This window comes from Astyanax mexicanus, chromosome 15, assembly GCF_023375975.1.
Source record: "Astyanax mexicanus isolate ESR-SI-001 chromosome 15, AstMex3_surface, whole genome shotgun sequence".
NCBI classification, from domain to species: domain Eukaryota; kingdom Metazoa; phylum Chordata; class Actinopteri; order Characiformes; family Acestrorhamphidae; genus Astyanax; species Astyanax mexicanus.
In genome coordinates, this window is record NC_064422.1 from 39,331,280 (window position 1) to 39,357,179 (window position 25,900).

Genomic DNA, 25,900 nt, shown 5'->3' on the forward strand with positions numbered 1-25,900 from the left:
TTATGACTTTCCATATGATACCTGCCTAAGTATCTCAATAACAATACTGAAACAATACCACGGTAAAAACCCTAAAAGAATTTTTCTCCCATTTTTTTCCCCAATTTAGCTAGGCCAGTTGTCCAAACACTGCCGAGGAGCATCACAGCGCGTTCGGTGGAAAGAGCAGTGACTCGATTCCGATACATCAGCTCACAGACGCCTTATGCTGATCGACATAATCACCCTTGGAGTGATGAGGGGAAACTGTGCCATTTACCCACTCAGAGAGAGCAAGACCAATTGTGCTCTCTTAAGGCTCCGGCAGATGATGGCAAGCTGCATGACTGGGATTCAAACCAGCGACCCCCCCCCAATCATAGTGCAGCGCTGGACTACTCGACGTCAGAAAAAAAAAACAGAAATGAATGGAATAACAGAATATCAAACCTGTTTACAGTTTACAGAACTTACACGATGGGATGAGTGTAGAGTCCACTCGATGAGTGTGAATCTGTTCACGAATCGAGTGCAAATTCAAATAAATGATTCAAAACATTGTTTTGTGTTTTGATGCAGTCGAGTGAACCTGAAAACTGTATTGACAGTCTCTTCTAAGCATCCTTCCTTTGCTGAGGTTCTTTTACTGCAATCATTATCAATTATCAAAAAGAAGGTATCTGAGTTCATGGCTTTAGAAGCCCATTTGACCTTTGCACTTTCACCTGGATATTTATCACATAATTATATTAGATGGGGTTAAGTGTCTGCATGAGCTGGAAAGACAATTACTACAATTTCTAGGAAATTACCAGAAGGGCCATACATATGAGAAGAAGCTGACAGATTACCAGGAAATACAGTGATGTCTAGATTACAGCCGGCAGAGTTAAAAAAAAAAATTAACTGTGATGATTTAATTTAACAGCTGAGTTATGTGAGTAAAAGCTTTACAGGAGTGTATTTGTTACAGGATTGTAGAGCGGTGTAGGGGTGGGCGATACGGCCCTAATATGATATCATCATGATATTGCATGGTATTTTCGTGATCATCACGATACTTTTGGCGATGTGACAAAACACAGAATTAAAAAAATAAATATTTCAAGAATAAATACACTACTGCAACAACATAAAAAGTAAATTTTATTTAACAGCATATGATATGATATGGCACACCCCTAACTGAGTAACTGAGATATAAAAAAAATACAATAATTTTATCAGATTTGTAACAAATCTGTCAATGATCCAGAATGTCATGATACTAATAATACTAATAATGCACACCAAATATGAATGAATGAAGTTACACTTATATAGCGCCTTTCTAGAAACCCAAGGACGCTTTACAATTTACAAGTTTTACACACAAGCACATTACATTATCCACACACCGGTGAGAAGCGGCAGCCAATAGCGCACAGCGTACTCTCAACCGGAAACGACCGTCCACCTGGAGGACTGCATCGGGCACTACAGCATTTACCCAGGACAGAGTGCCAATCCATATCTGGGCACAGTCATACACACACATTTACACCCACACTTACACACACACATTACACAAACACACCAGATCAATTTTAGAGTAATCAATTTTTCTGGGCAATTTAGAGTATCCAATTTACCTGATCTCCATGTTTTTGGACTGTGGGAGGAAACCAGAGTCCCCGGAGGAAACCCACGCAGACAAGGGGAGAACATGGAAACATATCTCCATATATCCAGGATTAAAGTAAAAATAAAGTAAAAATAAATGATACTGGACAGATATAATCTGTCTCTAGTAGATAATTAGCAGGAATTGAGAACAATGTGAATTTATCTTTTGATAAAAACAGCAAAAAAAAAAAAAAGTAGTATCCTGATGTGATAATCAGGGCTGAGTGATATGGCACGATATTTCAGGGTATAATATCTTTCACAAAATAGATATGGCACACCCCTAGTAGAGAGAAGTGGTAAAACTTTACCTTGCATGTGTGCATTATCACAGCCGAGTCTTTGGTTGTGGTCACGTACTTTTATTGACTCAGAAGTCAGTAGACGCTTTTGGCTGTTTTTGCTGAGGACACTGCATCCTGTTTACCAGGACTTTCCCAGCAAATATGAACGCAGGCGCTCAGGTACAATAGAGTGAAAGGCCTGCATGTGTGAATGAATCAAAGCCGAGACACTGCCGGCAGAGTATCTGGTAACATACTGGGTTCTGAGAGTGAAAAGAGCTGGTAGTGAGTAAGAGGGAGAGAGGGGGGAGGGAGGGGTTTATGCTGTGTATACACCTATGCTCAAATTACAGAGTTTTATTCTTGAAGAAGTTTGGGTGGGAGGATTGTTTTAAAGTTCTTTTCGAGGGCCTGTAACTGTAATCTGTCTATATGAGCCAAACATAATTGGAATTCTGTAAAACACATGGAATCAGCTGAATCTATGGCTGTATGGAACCTGAAAAAAGGTTTGACTGTATTAAGCCCTATCTGTACGGGATTAGTTTCTCAGGGGGTCCTGGGGTAAATTTCTCTTTTATTGGGGGGGTCCTCTGTGATTTTATTCCTGTCCGGAACGACCATGTATGTGTTTTTCTCAGACGTAATCTGAGAAAATTACAGGCTGAATTATCTACTGTTTTTTGCTGAACTCCGTGGTCCTCCAGTAATTTTAATCCCATCCGGATGCACATCTCTGAGTTTTCGTCACCTCGTGTTTAATAAAAAGCTATTTGTCCACTGCTACACAAAATGATTACACTTCGGGTGAGCGTTTTAACGGAGATCCACGTAAAACACAACAGCGAGTGAAAATGGAGGAGCTACTGAACGTGATGTCATGTGACAGAGGAAGCCCAAAAAAATCACTGGTCCTCCTGTTTTTTTATTGCAGCCCGGATGCAAAAAGTGTGAAATATGGGCTTATGGACTGTGTTCAATCACTGTCCACACTTAAGCCCAATTTATATTCTGGCCTACAGTATTTATATGTCAAACCTATGCAGTACCCTATGCGTATCCAGCTACGCAGGATCTCATCAATATTATTAGGGGACTCTTCAACAAGTTTTGTCTTTCCAGTCTTTGACTCTTGTGGGCTGGGAGAGACAACATGTCCTCTATCCAGCCCTTACAAGCCATAAGGAACAACAGATTAACAATAAATGTAGTGGAGTGAAAAGTAAATAACTAAGTAAATGTTTGAATTTTAAATGCATCCAAATTAAAAGTGAAAAGGTCACCAAAAAAACAGAAATACTTTAGTAAAAAGATACACAAAAACCTATTTAAGTAGAGTAATGACTTATGTTTCCTTTGTCACTGTCCGCTTAAACAATGATAGTTGATAATTTCACTCGAGATTGCCTAAATAAACAAGTGATTAATTGAGAAATTTAACAGCACAGTAGTTTGTTTATGCTTAGTAAATAGTACACTGAGAATTTATACAAGGTGCATTTTTATTGTTTTTTTTTTTACACTTAAAGTGGCAGTCCATATTATTTTGTTTGTAAACTGAAATCAGAAGCTTTTCTAAGTGGAGAAGAAACAGAATATTGTGTTTAATGTTACCAGTGTGCTGGGACGATCATCCCTGATCATCCAAGCCTAATATATTTATTCTAAAAACTGGGGTGTTGGGTCGCTTTTCGAGGAAGTTCTTCTGGCCACATCAAGGGTCTTTACGTACTTACATCACACGTACAGCCTCTAAAAGAGGATCCGGCTCAGTTTTACTGAACGCAAGCGGCTGGAGGAGCAGTGGAGACTTCAGAAGGGGAAACTTAGAGCTCAGTATCTCATTCATTTACACTGACAAAACTGACAACCGTATATAATAACTCTCTTACATCCTCTGAAGAAATTTCCCTCATTATTTTCTGACTGAGCGCGCTTTATCTCTCTGACTGAACATAATCTGGAATCGGATTTATCTGGTCTGAAAGGAGACCGCATCACACCCGCCCAGTTTGGTGCAATTACCCATTCTCACCAGAGAGGGCCTTAAATCTCCCAAATCCCAAAACTTTCGGACATCTTTAAGCTTTAAGAAATAAAAAATAATTTGATTTTTTCTTGTTTTTTTGTCATTCAAAATTAAATCGTAAAATCCACAAATGTAAATGCAGAATCATGAATCCAATCGCATTTTTACATCCCTATTTATTCTGTTGTTGCATTTATACAGTACTTTCAACCTTGTGTATTACTGTAGAGTCACTGTACACTGCCAATGTGTGTGTGTGTGTGCTCTTCCTGCCCTCTCCTTTTTCCTTTCGTTCCTTAGGAGAATTGAGAGGCTTTTGAGGGGGTTCTCAGGACAAAGTTAAGGGCCTCTTAGAAGTCTACTCAAGTGCCTGAAAGGACTCTGATCCTCTCCTTCAATTCACATCCACATCAGAACAACCACATTGTTGTGTGTGAGGGTCTCTCTCTCTCTCTCTCTCTCTTTCTTTCTGTGTGTGTATATGTGTGTGTGTGTCTCTGCATTTACTTGTGTGTATATGTGTATATGTGTGTGTGTGTATTCAAGTGTATTCAGCGGAACCTTGCAGATCGAAGCTGCATCGAGGCAACGCTGCACAAAACCCTGCGCCCGCATTCACGGCTCAGTAATGCCCTCTGAGAAAAACAGAATGACGGAGAAGGACAAAGAGGCTGTGTTTCAGCCAGGCTCCATCTCCCTGGTCATCGCCGTGGGCAGCGGGGCGGCCCCAGACAGCCTCCAGGAGGAACAGGAAGCCCCTGGAGTCCAGGAGAGAGAGGGAGAGAGACAACGGCCCGGCCCCACCAATCAGAGCGCTCCTCAGATGCAGACTAAATGGCTTCCTCTGATGGACAGCCACGGAAATCACACAGAATACACTGATGAATAAATAATCAGCTCAGGCAAAGCAGGTCTGGCTGGCGGGGAAAAGTGACTGCCTCCCTCCCGCTTTCCACCAGTACAACCACTCAAACCAGCCCCGGCCAGGAGCACCGAACAGCACATCAATAAATAAATAATCACCTAAAGTGCTGCTGCTGCTCTCGCTCTCCATCTCTCTCTCTCTCTCTCTCTCTCTGTCTGTCTCAGGCTACCTCTCTCTCTCTCTCTGCCACTCTGTCTCTTTCTCGCTCGTTCTCCCTCTTTGGAAAGTGGAACAGGGAGGAGGAGGAGGAGGAGGTGGAGGAGGAGGTGGAGGAGGTGGAAGAAAGGGGAGGGGTGCTTCTTCCTCTTTCAAGACCTTTTTTTTTCTAAAACAGCCTCGACACAAGTTTAAAAAAACTCTTCCTGTTCATGTGAGAAACTTCTGCTGTTGACTAAAATGATCATCAGCCGCTGCAGAACAAAAGAAAACAAAAAAGAAGTTTGGAATTTAGATGGAGTTTGGACAGCTGCCCACCATAACACAACAATGACGTGTTACACGATGATGTGACATGTTTATATCATGAAAGATGTTACAGATAATTTGATTCTACAGGTTAAAGGTCATTGAAAAGTTACTTTATTTCAGTAATTTAAGTTGTTTCAAAAAAGCCAACTCATATATTATATAGATGTATTACACACAGAGTGATCAATATATGATCTATATATATATATATATATATATATATGTATATATATATATATATATATATATATATGTGGCGCTCCAAACCATCACTGATCATCAGTAAATATTGAATTTCATTTGAAAATCAAGGGAGCAGAATCTGGAGGAAGAGCGCAGAGACATCCTGGTGTTGATCCACTGTGTTTTATTATCAAGTCTAAAGTCAGTGCAGTTTTGTTTTCCCAGAAAATCTTACAGCACTTCATGCTTCCCTCTGTTGACAAGAAGATGCAGATTTCATTTTCCAGCAGGATTTGGCACACTGCCCACACTACCAAATGATCTTTAAAAAAAATATTTTAATTTTCTGAGAAATTGATTTTTGGGTTTTCATTGACTGTAAGCCATAAGTATCAAAAATAAAATAAGTAAACGCCTAAAATAGATCACTCTGTGTGTAATACATCTATATAATATATGAATGTCACATTTTTAACTGAATTACTGACATAAAGTAACTTCAATGATATTCAAATTTTTTAAGATGCACTTGTAGATGTATTGTGTGTTTCATGTAATATAATTACTATCTATCTATCTATCTATCTATCTATCTATCTATCTATCGGAAATCTGTACATGTAAAATGGAATAAATGTGGAACAGATTAGATGTATTAACATTACCGCTGCTGGTCGGCTGCACTCTCCGGCACAATTTGCAGCAAAGCGGCAAGGGAGCGGACCCGCGGCCGGCCTCAAGGACCCGCGGCCGAGCGAGCGGGCCCGCGGCCGGCCTCGAGCACCCGCGGCCGAGCGAGCGGACCCGCGGCCGGCCTCGAGGATCCGGGGCCGACCGAATCGAGTCTACCTTAGCCTTGGACCCGCTCGTCCCGGCTCCGTTTGGCTCCAGCGCGAGACATATGTGCTGCGTAGCGAAGCGGACCCGAGCCTAGCCATTTTAACCTAGCCTTGCCTAGCCTAGCCTATTTGGCTACGTGCCTGTGTGGTTACGTCATCACGCACTGACGTAGCCCAGCTACGGGGGCTGAATGTGTTGAGCTCTGCGGCGAGCTGACGCCAGTAAAAAACGCCTGTCCGTGATTCTAATACATATCGATATACCACAAAACTGATATCACCGTTATTGAAACATTTCTTATCGCGATAAATACCGATATCGAATTATTGTCCAGGCCTACTTTATGATATAAGAAAGTACATCTTACATGTTTCTAGATCATGCACACAATCTTGGTTATATATTACATGAGTAAAGTTGTCACATTTGTTTGACTGTAGCTGTAACATCCTAAAATTAAATAGCTAGCCATATATGGATACCGATATCACATGATATGATCACAGAGGTAACATGTTATATGGTTAAAGGGATGACATTTTATATGTTTTTACACAACATATGACTGTAGACACTTTGTAATATGATTAAAGAGGAAACAACATTGCACAGGATGAGGGAGATCATATGTTATACGGTTACAGATGCAACATGTTATGGCATTAATTATATATTTGACAACATTTGACAACATGTTACAACATTATATATGACATGCTTGTAAATGGTACATGTTACAGATTAGAGTATTGTAATATATGTATTGTATGCAATGTGTCTACAGAGAGGTGACATTGAGATAATGGAGGTCACATTTTCATGCATGGTACATGATTATAGAGGTTATGGTAGATGACTCCAGAAGTGAAATGTTAAATGATTATAGAGGTTAGATCTGATATTCCTGTGTTACATGTGATGTGCTATATGGTTATGGGTGTGACATGTTATATGAATATACATGTTACATTATTACAATAGTAATAGGTCACATTATTAAAGAGGTTACATGTTAAATGGCTTAAGATATAACATGGTATATGGTTACATGCGGGCATGTTATATGGTCACAGATAGGACATTTAATACGTTATGACAGTTAATAATGTATATCTATACATCACATTATTATATGTTACATACTTTTCTATAGATGTTCTGTAACATAATAACAGTTAAGGCATGATTATAGATGCTACATTCTAGGGCTGCACGATACATCTTTAAGCATGGCCATGGCGATGTGTGTATGCGCAGTAGTCACATCGCAGGATGTGCAATGTTACTTAAGGCAATTAAATTAAACACATCATGTTGCAATGTTTTGATTCTTAACTCAAGAAGTGCAGTAGATACACAGCGCTGTCTCTGTGTCTGTGTAAGTGACAGGCTGCTGCTGCCTGAGAAGCATGAGGAGGAACTGCATGGCCTCCATCCACATGGTTGGGCACGTGCTTGTAAACGTGGGCACGTGTGGAAAGCTGTGCACCTCAGTCCAGCACAGTTTTGCAGCACAGATATTTCCAGTTACAGCTGAATTCACGCTTTTAAATCCAGAAAAACTACGCTCTTCTTATTTACCTTTTAAAAAGGCATTTAAATGCCTGATTAAAGGGCTGATTACTGTTGTTTTGCTGTTTTCCTCGGGTTTTGAGTTGAGCTCAGCGCTGACTCAGCTCTTGATTGGTCTGGACGCGAGACAGTGCGTGGGTGGGGGCGGGGCTGGTGACGTCATTAGCCCTGCATTATTTAATATCGCGATATATATCGTTGAAAAAAATTAAAACATGATCATAGATATAACATCATTAGAGAAGTGACGTTACATTAAACTTTACATGCTTACAAATGTGATGTTATGTGAGCTTAGATGCTAAATGTTACATTACTTTTATATGTTGCATGCTCATATGTTACATGTAACATGATTACAGTTTACATGCTTATATATTTTGTTACATGATTACAGAAATTCCAAGTTACATGATTACTGATGTTACCTGTATGGTTATAGACATTACGAGTCATATGATTACAGATGACACATTATGATATATATGTGTTCCCTCATGGAGAAAATAAAGTCATAATATGTCAAGAATAAAGTAAAAAAATAAATAAATAATAATAATACTTCTGTAAAGAGACGGATGACAGCCTCGTAATACAATTATTTTGGAAGAATTTGGTAGGTATAATTTTCATATCAATAAATCAATATAAAAATGTTCTTTGCAAAACAATTCTAACGTTATTCTAAGAGCAATTACGACTTTATTCTCAAAATAATTACGACTTTATTCTTAAACAATTACGACTTATTTTTAAAATAATTATGACTTCATTCTTAAAACAATTACAACTTTATTCTTAAAACAGTTACAACTTTATTCTCAAAACAGTTATAATTTTATTCTCAAAATAATAACGACTTTAGCTTAGATGCTAAAATGTTACATTACTTTACATTCATATGTTACATGTAACATTATTACAGTTAACAGATTACATGCTTATATATGTTGCGTTACATGATTACAGACATTACGAGTTACATGATTACTGATGTTACCTGTATTGTTATAGACACTCAGAGTCATATTATTACAGATGATACATTATGATATATATGTTTTCCCTCATGTAGAAAATAAAGTCATAATATTTCAAGAATAAAGTAAAAAAAAAAATATATATATATATACTTCTGTAAAGAGACAGATGACCGCCTCTTATTAAAATTGTTTTGGAAGGATTTGGTAGGTATAATTTTCATATCAATAAATCAATATAAAAATGCTCTTCTCAAAACAATTCTGACGTTATTCTCAGAAGAATTACGACTTTATTCTTAAACAATTACGACTTATATTTTAAATAATTATGACTTACTTCTTAAAACAATTATAATTTTGTTCTCAAAACAATAACAACTTTAGCTTAGATGCTAAAATGTTACATTACTTTACATTTTGCATGCTCATATGTTACATGTAACATGATTACAGTTAACACATTACATGTTTATATGTGTTGTGTGACATGATTACAGATACTACGTGTTACATGATTACTGATGTTACAGTACGGTTATAGACACCCCAAATCATATGATTACAGATGATAGATTATGATATATATGTTTTCCCTCATGGAGAAAAGCAGACACTTCAGCTGATCTGAGTTCCATCCATAACGAGTAATACAATAGCAGCTTATCCAGACTAAAGCCTGGTTTAAAGAGGCTCGTATCAGATGCCCTGCTTTCCCCGTGTCTGCTCTGATCCCAGCATCACACTCCGGCTCTCATTAACCTCCATTAGCAAGACAAAGCCAACCTGCTCCAGCAAGCTCATCAGCACATCTACGAGCTCTCCATCCACAAAAGAGACAATGCTAATGACAGCACTCAATGCTCCGCCGCCACTTCAAACACAAACATGCACAATGTCTATGGGTGGAGCACTTTCAAAACACACACACACACACACACACACAAAAACACACAAAAACACACACATACACACACACTTTCGCTCTCACTAATTTGAATAGCCAAGCCATGGGCATGGAACTTTCCAACAAACACAACCACAAAGCAAGGCCCTGCTGCTCTTCTTTACAGCGGCTGTAAACGAGAACCGTAGACAAAGGAAGTCAGTTACAGTACATTACTTTACATTTTCCATTCTAAGAGTGAAGTTAAGTCAAACTCAATAACGCTGAGATGTTCTGCTGGTGAATCAGATACAGGTCCATCACTTCCCTGAAGAGATAAGGCAAAAAGAGACGTGCTTTCTAAAAATATCCCACATCCACCTTTCCCCCCCTCTCGTCATGCAGCTCCGCCGGCCTAATTTCCAGCAGTGTTTAAGCAGAGATTAATACACCACCACACTGCTGCTCTCTTACACAACTGCGGTTTACAGACACCAACATTTAATTCTTAAAAAAATTCATGAATAAGGTCATTGTATACATAAAGAGATCCATTATCCTGAATAAAGTAGTAATGATCCAAAAATAAGGTTTTACCCATAATAAATTCATTATATTTGAGAATGCTTTGAGAATATTATTGTAATATTTAGAGAATGAAGTCGCAATATTTCAAGAATTAAGTCATAATACTTCTGTAAAGAGACGGATGACCGCCTCGTATTAAAAAGTTTTGGAAGAATTTGGTAGGTACAATTTTCATGTCAATAAATCAATATAAAAATGCTCTTCGCAAAACAATTCTGACGTTATTCTCAGAACAATTACGACCTTATTCCTAAAACCATTAGGACTTTATTTTTACAACAATTACGACTTCAATCTCGAAATATTTATGACTTTATTCTTAAAGGAATTATGATTTTATTCTTAGAACAATTACAACTTCTGTAATTCTTATAATTACAACTTTATTCTTAATGTAATTACGACTTTATTCTTAAAATAATTCAGACTTTATTGTTAATGTTATTACGACTTTATTTTCAAAATAATTGCGACTTCTTTCTCGAATTAATTACGATTTTGTCAACAAAATTATTCATAATCATTCTCAAAATGCCAAAATTTATTCTCAAAAAATTACAACTTTCTTTTCAAAATACCAAAACTTTATTCTCAAAATAGTTACGATTTTATTTTTACAATAATTACGACTTAATTTCCACAATAATTACGATTTTATTCTCATAATAATTACAACTTTATTCTTACAAGACAAATTCTTTCTAAAAATAATTACAACTTTATTCTCACAATATTACAACTTCATTTTTTAAATAATTACGACTTTATTCTTACAATAATTACGACTTAATTCTCAGAATATTACAAATTAATTCTAAAAATAAGTACGACTATTCTCAGAATATTACAAATTCATTCCAAAAATTATTTACGACCTTATTCTTACAATAGGACAAATCCATTCTAAACATAATTACGACGTTATTCTCACAATAAGTACGACTTAATTCTCAAAACTAATATAACCTTATTCTTACAATATTCCAACTTTATTCTCAAAATAATTACAAGTTTATTCTAAAAATAATTACGACTTTATTCTCAGTATATTACAAATTCATTCTAACAATAATTACGACTTTATTCTTAGAATATTACAAATTAATTCTAAAAATAATTATGACTTTATTTTCTAAATCTGCTGGTTTTTTTTGTTAGTTTTTTACCATTGGCCCAAAAAGGCTCTGATACTTTTACTTGGGAATTAATAAATTAAATTAATCAGAATGGCAACTGTCTGATGAAACAAACTCCACATGGCCCAGAATGTATAATCAGCCCACCTCAGCCGAACGGGCTCCTCCAGAAGCTCCTGCAGGGGAGATTTTCTGAGCTGCAGGTTCTCAGCGCTGTCACGACTGGCCTGCAGACCGTCAGGCGTGAGTCACGGGCTCCTGACGTTTCTGCAGAAACTGCGCTGAGAGAAGCTGATCTGACAGCTCAGCAGGAAGGTCACCTACCCCTCATTACACAGCAGCTGGAGATTAATAACTGCTATTGATACCGAAACTTTCTCACTCACAAATCCAGCCAGAATTTAGATATTCTCCCTGGCAAAACGTCTGACGGAGGCTAATGGATCTGTCTTTCCTTCTGCATGAAGTTCTGACACACTGTAAAGCTCTATTTAGCAGCGTTACGTCCCCCACACTGCCTCGCACTGCACTAAGTCCGAGTTGTTGCTTATTTGTTTAGGGCCCTAATTTCTCACAACACGTGGTTACGACTCACAATCCAAGCTACTTACACACATTCATCAGAAAGTGCTCTGGAATCTGAAAAGCTGGAGTCCTAAAACCTCGAAGACATTGCATCAAAATGACTATGATTTCTATTTTAGGGTGAGCTTTAAAACATCATCAAAACATACTAACTAATTTTAACAAAAAAAACAAAAAAAACAATAATAACAAAATCATATCAGCATCATCAGATATTTGGGGTTTTAAACTGATATTTGATGATGTAATGATTACTAAACTTTGCTGAATTATCTGCATTTTATTCAGATGTAAACTATAGATGAATGAATTCAGTTACTCATATCGGGTATTTACCCATTATAATCCTCATTTACTCGTAGAGCTGGAGAATACATTCAATTCTATTCCATTCCATGACTTCATTCTCAAAATCTACCCATTCAGCTGCTACTCTGCTACTCACAACCCAAGGAAGGTGAAGACTAGCACACGCCTCCTCCAATACATGTGAACTCAGACTCCACCTCTTTTCCAACTGCTGCTGATGCAGCATTACCGAGTAGCATCACAGCGCACTCTGAGGAAAGCGCAGCGACTCAGTTCCGATACATCAGCTCACAGATGCAGCCTTGTGCTTATCGACATCATCCTAGTAGAGCAAGGCCAACTGTGCTCTCTCAGGGCTCCAACAGCTAATGGCAAGCTGCATGACCGGGATTCGAAGAAGTGATCTTCGAAACTAATGATACATGCAGTTGCAGAGTTAGCCCAGGGTTTGAGGTCACCACCATGTTGCACAAACATTGCAGTGTGTTTTTAAAGGGACACTCTGAACTCACAGTGAGAAAAGTACTCACTTTGGCTGTTTAGAATCAGACTGCCATTGGCTGTTTAGAACTATCAATGGCATTTCAACAATACGAAGGTTGGGACCAAAATCTATACTCTTTAATCTTAAAAGCATTGATCTGGCATAAAATATGACATCCATTATGTTTTACATGTCATTCAGACTTAAGATGAAACGGAAAATGTAGGTCATAGCCTAAAAATGTAGAAATGAAACCAGGAACGAGTTTTTATTTATTTTAACTTACAGAACAAAAACCCCCCAAAGATCTCAGACAGCACTTACATGGTCATGACTGAATTTCTTCCTACCATAAGACTTACAAACCCACGCAACGACGTAAACCATGAACATGTGAACATGTAGCGTTGCCAGTTAACATGAAGACACAGAAAGACCTTACTCTGATAACTGTAATCTGACAGTGACAACTGCAAAATACAAAAACTGATAAAGTCCAACCCTTCAACCAAAAAAATTCCAATCCAATAAATCAATCTTTATGCATTATTGAGCCAAAAGCTACAAAAATTCATGAGTTTTTGTCATATTTAAAAAAGTGAAAAGTGAAAAACTTCGGTTTTGAGTATTCTGGTCACTCAATCAGAGAAAGAATAGTTTTGGAACTTTGCAAATCAAAGATGGCCACTAAGTGAATGGACCTGCCTATAAGGACCAATATGCTTCTTACAACAGACTTTCACACGCACTAATTTTACAGTACGTCATCGTCTATCAGGAAGGGAGAATGTGTTTTCTAGGAAATAAGAGTGTTAATAAGAGTGTCAAACAGTTCGTCAGTAAGCAAAATAACTGAAAACCTACCATAAAATTGTATTTACGCAATATTACCCATCCCTACCACTGACCCAAGATTGCTAAATGGGTTTTCTTCAATTAAAAGTGTTAATGAGGTGGCTGGTGTGGTGCAGTGGATAACACCACTACCTTTCTAGTGAGCTATCACATCATGTGGGAGACTGGGGTTCAATTCTGGGTCTGTGTGACTATACTGTGCTAAACCAATTACAAACATATATATATATATATTTTTTTTTTTTTTTTTTTCTCTCCCCACTTGCCCTGTTCAACAACGAGACAACATAGCTTAGAGCACAGAGATTAGTGTTGGGACAAAATATCGATATATAGATATTGCGATATATTATATACATTTTTGTTTGTTATTCATTATTAAAACATAGCATCAAATATAGATAATACTATTGAAACATAGGCACACTAAATTCCCTAAGACTCGCCCCTCAATTCAACTAAAGTTCGACTTACTGAAATTCGATAATACTGACAAATAAACAAATAAATAGTATAAATATAAATAAAGAAGTATTTTAGTCCCTTCAGTACCACAGATAGCGTGATGTATCGTAAACAATTGTCTTATGATACTTTATGTATCATGATATCATCGCTATCATGGGCAACATTTCATGATATCGTATCATGACTCCTACTCCTAGCTGCAACGTCTGTAAATTAATCTCAGTGATCATTGAGTAACAATAGCTGAAGTAATAACGCAATTGTCATCACGCTAACATAGGCCAGGATGTAACACTGTTTCCTGTAGCATGAGAAATGCTAAAGCACATACAGACACAGACACAGATACAGCACAGTCACCAGCGTGCCGCCTGCTCGCCATCCTGTGTCACTCTCACACCCTGCCATCTCAATTAAACACACCCAGTTTATTCAGGCAGAAGTGACCCAAACAATGGAGGCCATTGTGAGCAGGGTGACACGGGGGCTCCGGGGCCAGGCTGGAGCTCTGCATCAAGGCAGCGCTCGACATTAGCATCAGTGTCAATGGGCAGAGAGGCCCTGATGGCCTGGCCGGCTGCTCTGGAGCCCTAAATCCTTCAGAGGGAAAGAGAGAGTGAGAGAGTGAGAGAGAGAGAGAAAAGGCTGAGCTCTCCAGGCTGGAACTACACAGGGTGGTGGCGGTGGGGGTTGGGGCACGCTCCGGGTGCGACGCCACCCTAGTCAAAGTTGGGGGCTCCACATTTGCAACTGAAATCTAGAGCAGCGCCTATATTTGATTACCAGAAGCCGGTGTCAGCACGTGGCCATGGCAACCAAAGCGTTACGGCCTCCTGGGGACGCCGGCTTCACCGCGCAGTCTGTCCGTTGACGGCCTGAGAAACAAAAAGAGGCTAACTGCAGATGATAAATATGTGCAGCTGGCCCATAACGAGAAGATGGGAGGAGGAGGGGCCTACAGACAAAGGACGCGGTCGTCAGTTGGCGAGTGAATTCTGGGACGCGAGTAGCTTGTTCAATAGGGCTGCGTGTTGGCAACCATCATGATGCACTGGGGTTACGATTCAATATATGTCACAATATATTGCGATAGTGTAGCAAGCAAGACAATACTAGTGCAGTTCTTTCATTGTTGATGATTATGGCTTACAGCAAATGAAAACCCAAAAATCATTGTCTCTGAAAACCCAATTGGTACTTTCAACAGTATGGGCAGTGTGCCAAGTCCTGCTGGAAAATGAAATCCACATCCACATCCAAGTGCTGTAAGATTTTCTGGGAAAACACAAACACTGCACTGACTTTAGACTTGATAATAAAACACAGTGGATCAACACCAGCAGATGACATGTCTCTCCAAACCATCACTGATTGTAGAAACTTCACACTAGACCTCAAGCAGTTTGGACTGCGTGTCTCTCCACTCTTGCTCCAGACTCTGCTCCCTTGATTTACAAATGAAATGAAAAATTTACTGATGATCAGTGATGGTTTGGAGAGACATGTCTGTCATCTGCTGGTGTTGATCCACTGTGTTTTATTATCAAGTCCAAAGTCAGTGCAGTTTTGTTTTCCCACAAAATCTTACAGCACTTCATGCTTTCCTTTTTTGGGTTTTCAACTATATCAATCTATAAAATGTGCCTATTTTGGACAAAACTTTGAATGAGTCATTTGAGAAAACATTAGCATTTTAAATAATGGTACAACAATTGATTTTCATATCCAATTAATGAAGGAATACTGAATCAAATCAGAAATAGAATTAAATTGTGACCTTGTGAATCAGAATCAAATGAATTTGAAAAATCAGTGGTAAAAATCGCTACTTCAAAATAAAAAAAAAAATACTTTTTCCCCTACTGTTCAGTTGTGGAAGTGCAGGTTTGGGAAAAAAATTGTCAGTCCAGAGTTGCACAAGGTGTGCAATATAGTATCATTGACAATAATATCATTATAAGTTTTGAAAAAAATCTTAATAGCGGTATTGAATAGCTATTTAAAAGCACCTATTATTATTGTTTACAAAGTAGAAAAAAGTTTTATACATTTTATACAAATGTTGCGTAAAATAAAACTAACATTTATTTTGTTTGAGTAGAATAATCTTAAAAAATAACAGAATATTTGCCAGTGTTTGGTTATAACATTAAGAATATTTTTGTTGCAAATAAACCTTAAACATATCAAGATATTTTACAAGTACTTCATAATATTTAATTAATTAATTAATTTAGCTTTGACAGTCTATATCACATCTTTAATATGGAGGGAGGGTGGGGGGTTATCAACACAGAGTCAGCACAGTCAGGTGGCTCTATTTAATAAAGGAGATAATCTGTTTTTCAAGGACATTTAAGCCTTCTAGGAATAAACCTCTCACTACATGCATTATTATAAAGTTGTCATTGATTTAAGATAGCTTGTTTTACATATTCTACCATTATATATATTTAAACACAATTTCATACAAAACCTCCTACTCTGCATTTTCTTGGTCTTTGAGGAAAAGGACAAGAACACATTCACACGAAACCCAGAACAGATCAGTCATTGTGAGAGTCATAATGAGACTAATTAATTTCCCAGCCTGGTGTCAGGAGAGCAGCAATAAGCAAGGGATCATTTGATGTGCCCTACAAGAGCCCTCCAGAGAGCGGCAATAAAGAGGCTGCTATCGCCCTGTTCATTAATCCAGAGCTGTAGTCAGGTCTTGAGAAAAACACACTGGACAAATCCCTTTCTGATCCAACTGGCATCAAACCATCCACATCATAAAACATGGCCTCAGTGGTTTAGCTCGGAGCTGATAAGCTAACGGACAGTTGGCTGTAAATGTGCTTTCAGTGGAAAAATGAGATGACTGACAAACAAATAAGCTAACAGTAGAGGCAGAACAATACAATGTGTCATATTGTATCATACTGTATTACTGTATCATGGCTGGCAAAGTTAGCTTATGGCTAGCTAGAGAGTCAGCTCATGGCTAGAGAATTAGCACATGGCTAGAGTCAACTTATGGCTAGAGAGTCAGCTCATGGCTAGAGAGTCAGGTCATGGCTAGAGAGTCAGGTCATGGCTAGAGAGTCAGGTCATGGCTAAACTGTCAGCCCTTAGCTAGAGCGTCAGCTCATGGTTAAAGAGTCAGTTCATGGCTAGAAAATCAACTCCTGGCTAACGATTCAACTCATGGCTAAAAAGTCAGCTCATGGCTAACTAGAGAGTCAACTCGTGGGTAACTAGAAAGTAAGCTCGTGGCTAGAGAGTAAGCTCATGTCTAGAGAGTCAGCTCATGGCTAGAGAGTCAGCTCATGGCTAGAGAGTCAGCTCATGGCTAGAGAGTCAGCTCATGGCTAGCTAGAGAGTAAGCTTATGGCTAGCTAAAGAGTAAGCTCGAGGCTAGCCAGAGAGTAAGCTCATGGCTAGATAGAGAGTCAACCCATGGGTAACTAGAGAGTAAGCTCACGGCTAGAGAGTCAGTTTATGGCTAGAGAGTCAGCTCATGTCTAAAGTTTCAACTCATCGCTACAGAGTCAGCTCATAGCTAGAGGGTCAACCCATGGCTAGCAGGTTAGCTCATGGCTAGAAGTTCAACTCATGGCTAGCAGGTTAGCTCATGGCTAGAGGTTCAACTCATGGCTAGAGGTTCAACTCATGGCTAGAGGTTCAACTCATGGCTAGAGGTTCAACTCGTGGCTAAGGAGTCAACCCATGGCTAGCAGGTTAGCTTATGGCTAGAGAGTCAGCTCATGGCTGGAGAATCAACTAATGGCTAACAATTTAACTCATTGCTAAATATTTAACTTGTGGCTAGGTAGAGAGTCAGCTTTTGGCTTGAGAGTTAGATCATGGCTGAAGAGTCAGCTCATGGCCGGCTAGTGAGTCAGTTCATGGCTAGCTGGAGAGTCAGCTCATGGCTAGCGGGAGAGTCAGCTCATGGCTAGCTGGAGAGTCAGCTCATGGCTAGCTGGAGAGTCAGCTCATGGCTAGCTACAGATTAAGCTCATGGCAAAATAATTAACTCATGGCTAAAGAGTCAGCTCATGCCTAGGGGGTTTAGCTCATATTTTCGGCCTGTAGCCTGCTGCCAACCCTGTCTAGCACTGCTGGAGCAGCATTAGCATTACCCGCTAACCGCACTAAGTGCCATTTAGAGGTGAGAATTATCGGACTGTAGTCTGCATGTTTACTGTGTTAAAACAAGCTACGTTGGTCGAACCGCTAGCTAATATCACCCTGGCTTACCGGAACAAATAGGGTTCCTCAGTGTACCTCTGTTGGGTGGCATTAGGCACTAACCACGGCTAGCCTTAGTAGAAATCTGGAAATTTAAGCTTACTGTAAATTAATAGAAACGCTTTACTCACCCAAATAAACAGCTTTCAGGAATCTAACAGCGCTCATTTGACTTTAAAAGTAACGTTTTTTTTTTTTGAATTACAGTTTTGTTTACTTAACTTAGCTTTACAGGTCTTGCCAACCAGCAGCGAGATCTGCTGAATTAGATGGAAACATGGTGGCACCCCTGTTCCTTACTAGTGTCGCATGATGGGCCTTATAATCCAGTGTGCCTTATGCATAATAATAGACCCGGAAACAGAAGTTCATTGATAGGGCGCCTTATACTGCGAAAAATACGGTAGCCATATTTTTATTTAGTAACTCACTCTTGCCTTGTGTGGGTCTACAGCAGACACCCTCCACAGTGATCTTCTATACCTGTGGCTTTGCACTTGTGTGCAGAAGCTTTATCTGTGGTGAGAGGAATGAAGTAAGGGGGTCTACCAGAGGGGGGTTAAAACAAGCACGTTTTTCTACTTCATTAGAGGACATTGAGGACACTGGCGGTAACACAGTTGGCTAGCCGAGATGGCTAGTCAGATGACAGTGTATTGAATTGGGACACTCCCACTCCTACAACAGTACAGTTGATCAGGAAGATAAACATGATGAAGCTTTGCTGATTGTTTACCTAAACAAACACTGAACTCCTGGAGAGTGATCTGCTGCTCGGCAGGATTTCTCAGTTTGGTCAGAAAACTTAAGCCTAACTGAAGTGTATGCAATAGGAAATGAAAAAAAAAAAAGGTACAATTCTTGCAATTTTACACCTGGAAATGTGAAAAAAACGAGACTACACTCATTTCCTTTTATAAAGAAGAATTATTCTACAGGTACAGTAGATAAAGGAATCACCAGAGTAACCCACACTATTGCATTATGCATGTTCACATAAAAAAAAAAAGTTTGATTTTGGCACACCCACCAGTTCTTTTTCTTCTTCTATAGTTTAATAAGTGTCAATAGCCTGTATCTACGTCCTGTAATGGGTCTGAAAGTATGAACCTTTTAAAAAAATACTTTCACACTGCATAGGAGCCAACCCATGGTTAAGCTGATGTGAGCTGAGATAAAATTTTCCTCAGACCGTGGATTGTGACACTTTTCACACCTGCTATCTTGAAAAGCCACAATGTCTGGACCAAACACGCTAGGTGTGAAAGCACCTTTTTGCCCTTAATGTTGACAAATGCGAGAAACCTCACACATAAAGCTATTTTTCACTGATTTTTCACTGTCTTTAATCTTTGCTAGTCATCAAACTGTCCTGTCCTGTCCAGCTTTCTCCAGTTTCCAAGAGTCTTTTGAAGGTGTAAACAGTACTCACCGACCTCTGGCTTCATCTGTATTTTCTTGAAAGAAAAGATTAATACTTTTAATAGTTACTTAATAGTTCTCTGCCTTTTTTTCTTTTTCTTTTGCAAAGTTCAGTTTATTTCCAATTGCTATTTACCAGCTGTAAGCTGTTAACTAATGAATTGTTCGTTAAATAATTTCCCCCTCTTTTTTAATTTCTCTTTTTTGTCCTTTTTTACAATATACATTTTTTAAAAATATTTTTAAGACAAAGATTTTTTTTTTATGACCATTTTCAAAAAATGGTGGTGTTCTAAAACTTTTGATCGGTAGTGTACTTACATACAGGCATAACTACATATAACATATTTTTCCAGATTATAAGGCGTACAATTTTCTGGTCTATTTTCATACATAAGGCCCATCGGATTATAAGGCACATATTATGCGACACCGGTAAGGAACAGGGGTGTCGCGATGTTTTCCTTCTATCTCAGCAGGTCTCGCCACTGGGTGGTGGGGAGGTAGCTAACTAAGTTAAGTAAAGCTAAGTTAGGTAAACAAAACTATATTTTTTCAACAAAAAAAAAACATTTTCTCTTCAGTCAAAGTCAAGAGCGCACTGGATTTAAATCTACACGGATTTCTCTCCTGAAAACTGTTTATTTGGGTGAATAAAGCACATCTGTTTACTTATATATAACTTTAGGTTGTTACTTATTTCCATAGTTCCACTAAGGCTGGGTGCAGCAGCATTAGCATTAGCGGCTAACAGTAAATTCTGCGAGACAGAGCTGAACTGAGTAACCCTTAGTGTTCCGGTAAGCCAGGGTGATATTAGCTAGAGGTTCGTAACACCTAACTGGAAATAACAGTCTGATATACTCACCTCTGAACGTCGAAACAGCTAGTGCTTGGCACAGTTAGCGGTTATGGCTAATACTGTTCCTGCCTCAGTGCTGGGTAATAAACTGAAACTCTTTTATAACTCTGTACTTCAACTGAGCGGCTTTACTTCTCCTTAATACCTGACTGGTAAAATTCATACATAATCAAACCAGATTATAAGGCGCACTGTTGATTTCTGGGAAAATTAAAGGATTTTAAGTGCACCTTATAGTAATAATTAGAATAATACAGTATGCTGCACACATAAGCTGAAGTGATATAGTTAGCTATTACAGCTATTACTCTACTACAGGCATTAATACAGGCATTACTCAACTTTAAACCTACATTGCCAGACTAGCCTATCTTAATGCTTTGTGAAATACCTAGATACCAAGGTGAGTGACCAACTCTCAGTGTGTGTGTGTGTGTGAGAGAAAGAGAGTTCTGGTGTGTGTGTGTGTGTGTGTGTGTGTGTGTTAGAGAGTATGGGGGTGGTGTTTGTGTGTTTACAGTGTGCCCTGCTGAAGCTGATATTCTCTCCGCCATGAAAGCAGAACTCAACACTACAATCACGTGACGGGAGTCGCCTTCTCGTCCTGTTCAGCTATGAGCTCCTTCTGACCACGTGTCAGTGTCACTCACACCCGTATAATCAGGCCAGCCTGCCGGATACACCGCCTGCCTGAACTGGGGGACACATTCTGTTATCAGGAGCTCAGTCAGTTTCACCTTCACTTTTTTAAAGCGCTGTACTGGAACGATTAGCCCCGGTATTAACAAGACAAGCACAGGAATAGTGAAACAAACAGCAACAATGGCAGCAGCCCCCACCCTCTACTCTCCTCTTACATAGCTGACTGTCCTAGATTCTCACCACTCACAGCAGAAACGGAAAACCCTGACTGTCACCTTCACTATTAACCTTTCATAATTTACTCTATATATGCACACACGTTATGTACCCTGTTTATTCAAGCTTTCGCCACTAATATGTGTGTTAATAGAGCTAGTTAGGTTAATGATTTCCTATCTAAATAGACTGTGATTATGATGAGTCAACTAAATTCATCAGCAAAATGCATGTAAAAATAGCTAACTACATTTACAGCTTTAAGGCTATCCTAATACAGCTACAGCAATATTTAAATATACTTATAAGATTAAAATAATACACACATTTTTAAAAACTGGTGTTGTATAAGCACTTTGAATCAAATGTGTAGGACTTCTTTAAAGATTAAGCAAAAAACACAAAGTTTAACTATTTGACAAGATAAAATAAATGTAAATATTTAAATTTTATGACAACCCCCACACTGCAAAAAAAAAAATCGTCTTAAATCTCTTATATTACATTACGATTGTTAGTTATATAAACTAGTTTATATATATATATATATATATATATATATATATATATATATATATATATATATATATATATATATATACTAGTTTAGCTAATTTTAAGCACAAAAAGAAAAAAGATAATTAAATACAGGAACTCAAAGCCTAGCTAACATATCTAAATCACTGACACCAAGTCAAGCCAAGCTTTGCTAGTTAAGCTTACATTTGTGTGTCACTTTTTTGAGGACATGTGTGGATTAAGAGGAATTATAGCTACTATAGTTACATTAATATTTAAATATGTTTATACATTTTAAAATACACAAGTTTTAATTATGGGGTGTTGTATAGGCTCTCTACTGCTGTATTAAATCTGTTGGACTAGTGTAAAGATTAAGCAACTTTGAAGTTAAACCAAAGTAAATTAAATAAAATAAATAAAAAATCAAAGCAAATAAAGGTTAGGTTGTTCATTATCTAATTATAAAAGCTAGCTAGTTTTGCTAGGTTAATTTTGAAAGCACAAAAAAGAGAATTTTAGTTTAGTTTTAGTTTTTGACTGTTTTAAAAACTTTAACCTACTGAACGTGTCTTATTCCTTATACATTTAAGTGGATTTCACTTGCTAGCTAGTTAATTCTTTAATTGAGCAAAATAAAATAACTTAAATAAGTATAAGGAAGTATACTTATTTTAAGTTTTATGTATTAATAGGAAATTAATACTTAAGATAACACTTTATTAATCTCAAAATTATTATTATTTAATTATTTAAGTTTAAGTTAAGTTTTAACTTGTTAGCTAATTGTATGCACAAAAAAAGAGAATCATCCGACAAACCCCACATCTCTTAAATCTCTCATCTTAAATGTTTTTATCACAAAAATAAGAAAAATACTCAACTTATTTCTAAGTATATGTCCTAGCTTAAACAATTTAAGTGTCTTATTATAACAGCAGATATTTTCACTTGTTTTAAGCATTTGAATCAACCTATATTACTATATTCAACCTACTTGAATCAATAAAAATTGTAAAAGACACTTAGTAGATTAAATCACTTAAAACAAGTACAAGGAAGTTTGAAATAAACCATTAATACTTTTCGTAATTCTTTAATAATCTCAAAATGAGACATGCCATGTTTACATTAAAATTAAGTGGATTTCACTTGCTATGTAGTTAAATTAGCTAATTGTAAGCACAAAACAGAGGAAAGTAAAATAAAAATAGGAAAAAATACACCAAATAAATGTCAATATTTAAGTTTCTGACGACCCCCACAGTGCAAATATTGAAATCCTCTTAAATCTCTCATTCTGTGAGCATTTTAGAAGTAGATTTAACTTATTTCTAACTTTAGCTAGCTAACTTTCTGAAAGTGTCTTATTTCATTGGTTTGACAAAAAGAAATAAATTATAAGTTATTTCTTGAAATATTGAGAAATTGTCTACCAACACAAAAAGACACTTTTAGTAGATTAAATCACTGAAAACAAGAACAATGAAGTTTGAAATAAACATTTAATACTTATGAGAATACTTTAATAATCTTAAAACGAGACGTCATGTGTTTACATTACATTTAAGTGTATTTCACCGGCTAAAATGTAATATAACTTTGGGTTGTTAGTTAGATAAACTAGTTAGCTAAGAGTGTAAACTAAAAAAGGAGAGAAAAGTTGAATAAAACGGGTAAAAACAGGGAAATGGGGAAACAACAGCAGCCAAAAGCTTAGCTAACCTTACTAAAATCACTGACACCCAGTCAGGTCGAACTATGCTAGATAGCTATAGCTATAGCTGTAGCTAACCCAGCCAGTCAGCTAACTAATGCGTGGCTTCACTGAACTGGGGCGGCAGCAGCAGCACAGCTCGTGTAAAAATAGCTGATAGCCAGCCAGCGTTTCATAATAATATTAGTAATAATATTAATAATGTAACCGAGTTATACACTGATATTTAGCTGGCTAATATTTAGAGCTTAGAGTGTGTGGTATTGTGTTGTAACTGTAAGCTAACTAACCAAGCATTCCACTGCTGAATCAACTTAGCTACTTTAGCGATTTAGCTACAGCCTGCCTGCCTGCCCTGCTGGATCACATGGTCCGAAATTCGTGGGATTTTTTTTTTGTGTTTATTGTTTTGTGTATTTATAGTAAAACAAATTATTATCTAGTGAACGTAGCTAAGATAAGTGAAAAACGCACGATTACGCAAGAAATACAGTAAGAAAAGAGGACAAATCAGAGCAAATAAATGTGGTGGTTTAATTTTTTTGACAACACAAGCCTATACAGCTACAGCTTTAGGTTATATAGTTGTATATTATTTTGAGAGGTCGGGAAAGTAAAAATCCACCCCGGGATTTTGTTCCAGCTGCATGGGCTGAGCAGCCGCCCAGCGTGCAACCTATGCAGCTGGAACAAAATCCCGGGATGGATTTTTACTTTCCGGATCTCTCTATAGCTAGCTAGCTTCTATAGCTATATAATCACACACGTTGCTGTATCGCAATCCGAGGCGTGTGTTTTGCCTTTTTTATTTATTTTTTTTTAAGCTGATGATTCTAGCGATCTAGCGTATTAACCTGGTTCTAAAGTGCCAGAAACAGACGGACACGATCATTTAAAGCCACGTAAAAAAAATTAAAAAATAGGACGTGTACTTACATTAGTGCTTTCGCTGCGTTCATGCAGTCAGTTAGTCGCCTGTTCTTGTGTTCTCCTGTGTTGTGCTGGGTCTGAGTGTGTGTGTGTGTGTGTGTGAGCGGGCCTGTGTGTGTGCGATAAAGAGTGTGTGTGTGTCAAAAGATCAGCAGCTGCTTCCTCCATACACGCATATACAGCGAGCGCGGCGCAGAGATCACGCTGCACAGCAACGCTACCGTACCCCCCCGCCGTCGCCCAGGCAACAGACCCGCGTCAACCAATCGCAGCGCAGCTCCCAGATCTCCCCTGACAACTGCCGCAGCGCGGTAGCAGCACGTTCTCTCTCGCTCTCTTTTTTTATTATCAAACCTCAAAAGAAGCGATCGGCGCGCGCCCGCCCTCCCGTTCACTCCACACTGCCAGCACGCGGCTGCTGCTAGTGCTAATGCTAATGCTAGTACTAGAGCTAGGGCTGCTACTGTCATTATGTTATTAATCGATATTTTAACTATTTGATTGATCAGTTTTGGTTTGAACGCTCCAAGAAGTGCAAAATGTATTTTTAAATTAAAATAAATGTAATATATAATTTAAATAGTGTACAGCTATGACCACTTAAAATGATGAGTTTCTTTGATTTAACCAAATTTTAAAAATCTGGAATATAATCAAGAGGAAGATTAATGATCTCAAGCCATCAAACCAAACTGAACTGCTCGAATTTGTGCATCAGGAGTGGTATAAAGTTATCCAAAAGCAGTAAGTAAGACTGGTGGAGGAGAACATGCCAAGATGCATGAAAACTGTAATTAAAAACCAGGGTTATTCCACCAAATAAAACTTTAAAAATATGAATTTGTTTTCTTTGCATTATTTGAGGTATGAAAGCATTGCATCTTTTTTGTTATTTCAGCCATTTCTCATTTTCTGCAAATAAATGCTCTAAATGACAATATTTTTATTTGAAATTTCGGAGGAATGGTGTCCGTAGTTTATAGAATAAAACAACAATATTCATTTTACTCAAATATATACCTATTAATAGTAAAATCAGAAAAAAAACTGATTCAGAGACTGAAGTGAAGTCTTAATTTTTTTCCAGAGCTATACACACGAAGAAAAATAAGTACAGATT

General features: G+C 37.8%; 1 protein-coding gene across 3 annotated transcripts in view; it reads right to left on the reverse strand.

The window, feature by feature from the left end:
* The window catches only part of foxn2b (forkhead box N2b), a 38,011-nt gene extending 13,034 nt beyond the window's left edge, over positions 1–24,977 (reverse strand). Inside the window, exons 1-2 of one of the 3 annotated variants that reach the window (XM_049464569.1) lie at positions 24,787–24,977; positions 15,020–15,111 (exon numbers count right to left, since the gene is read on the reverse strand). The gene's annotated coding sequence lies outside the window, so the exon portion shown is untranslated. Of the gene's footprint in view, positions 1–1,376; positions 1,515–15,019; positions 15,112–24,786 lie in introns of those variants that run through there. The other 2 variants (XM_022670346.2, XM_049464570.1) reach the window with 2 other exon arrangements.
* Positions 24,978–25,900: the final 923 nt, after the last annotated feature.